This window comes from Babylonia areolata, chromosome 7, assembly GCF_041734735.1.
Source record: "Babylonia areolata isolate BAREFJ2019XMU chromosome 7, ASM4173473v1, whole genome shotgun sequence".
NCBI classification, from domain to species: domain Eukaryota; kingdom Metazoa; phylum Mollusca; class Gastropoda; order Neogastropoda; family Buccinidae; genus Babylonia; species Babylonia areolata.
Window position 1 is genome coordinate 34,796,662 of NC_134882.1, and position 1,829 is coordinate 34,798,490.

Sequence of the window (1,829 nt, forward strand, 5' to 3'; positions counted from 1 at the left end):
TGAATGATCCGTAAAATACTGGAAAAAATAGTTTTGCAATTGATAGAGTCAAAGGAGTCTTGTCTTCCATAGAAAAAATGGTATCCATATAGAAGACTTGCTGGACACGTCTCGTGAATTTTCTATTTTCTGTAAAACGTGTACACAAGAATTGCGCAAAGGAGATATTGTTCCTGTGCTTGATTCTACCCAGTGATTGTTACTCTGTCTGATGTCGACATTGCTACTCGTGCATATGCACTGAAGATAAACATTGCCCGTGTGTATGAATTGCCATGGTGACCTGTCTGTTGGATGTTGATTTTCACTCACCTGTTGAAAACAAAGTGAGTCTGTGTAAATACCCGGTTCCCCCCCTCTCCCCCCCCCACACACACACACCCTCTGTGTGTGTGTGTGTGTGTGTGTGTGTGTATGTAGGGTGTGGGGGGGGGGGGATTTGTTGTCACCGCAGCAAGCAGCCGCATTTTTCGACTCTCGCGAAATTTTATTGTGAAATTAGATAATTACCGATGATTATCTGTGCAAGTGACAACTAATCTATAAACAATTACGAGTCCTGTTGAACAATTTGATGTAAAGCTTTGCTTGTGAAGTGGACATGCCGTCTCACAATCTCCATTTTCGTGTTTGCTGTGACCTGTTTTGTGCCAACGTTTTGGAGTTTCATGGCACGACGCGTTGTGATGGCTGTGACGATGCGTGCTCGAACAGTGACGACAAGAAGTGGAGCAGAGGAGAGCAGAGGTGGTGGTGTGATATGTTACCTTCTGTGCTGTGGTGACATGGAAATGAATCCCGAGCCCCAAAGAAGTCAACAGAAGCAAAGATGTCACACAGGCAAGTGGAAAAGAAATGGAGGATGAAAGGCAAGTCAGAGGAAGTAGACTGTCCGACCGTACCCCCCCCCACTGACACAGTGTTCAGAGACAGGACAGGACACAGGGGAACAGATACTGGAAGCAACATGACAAGTGCATAAGAACCAAAGTTGGCAGAATGGTGAGTGTGCAGAATGTTTAGAATAATTCCCTTTATGATGATATGGTAAGCAGGGTGAGAGGTCAAACGTCAAGGTCATCATCTGGCGAATCAGAAAAAAAAAAACTTGATAGAGACCGTATCTTACATCCAGTTCCAATCAAACTTCATCATGTGACTGGATATGGGTCAAGTCGTGATCCCAAAGAAATACTAAATCAGATGTTATAGGTCAAGGACACAACGTGACATATCAAACAGATGATATACATTCAAAACACTTCTGCGTGGAAGAGAGATAAGGTCTTATACATAATTTTCAGCAAATTTGGCCCAATAATTTGTCATGGTGAAAAGAAAACCCGGGAAAAATTAGAAGATCATATATCAAAGGTCAAGGTCACAACATGGTCAATTCGTAAAATGTAAGACCACGACAGAGCTTTGGTTTTTGATCAGTGTCTTTTTTCACAAATTATCTGTTTTCTAGTTGTTTTTTCGTGATCATTTGTTGGATAGAGCGCGTAAGACAAGTGAGTCTTGAAGGCCTTGTCTCTCTTGTTTTCCATATGTTCCTGTGTGTTCATGAAAGATGAATATATATGTATATATATTTTTTTTTATACATATATATGTGTGTACACACACACACACACACACACACACACACACACACACACACACACACATATATATATATATATATAGAGAGAGAGAGAGAGAGAGAGAGAGAGAGAGAGAGATTACAGTCAATCATGTCGATCATTGAAACCAACCATCAGGCAATTTTCCACTCATTCCTTCACTCACTCATTCAATCACTCACCCACTCACTCACTCACTCACTC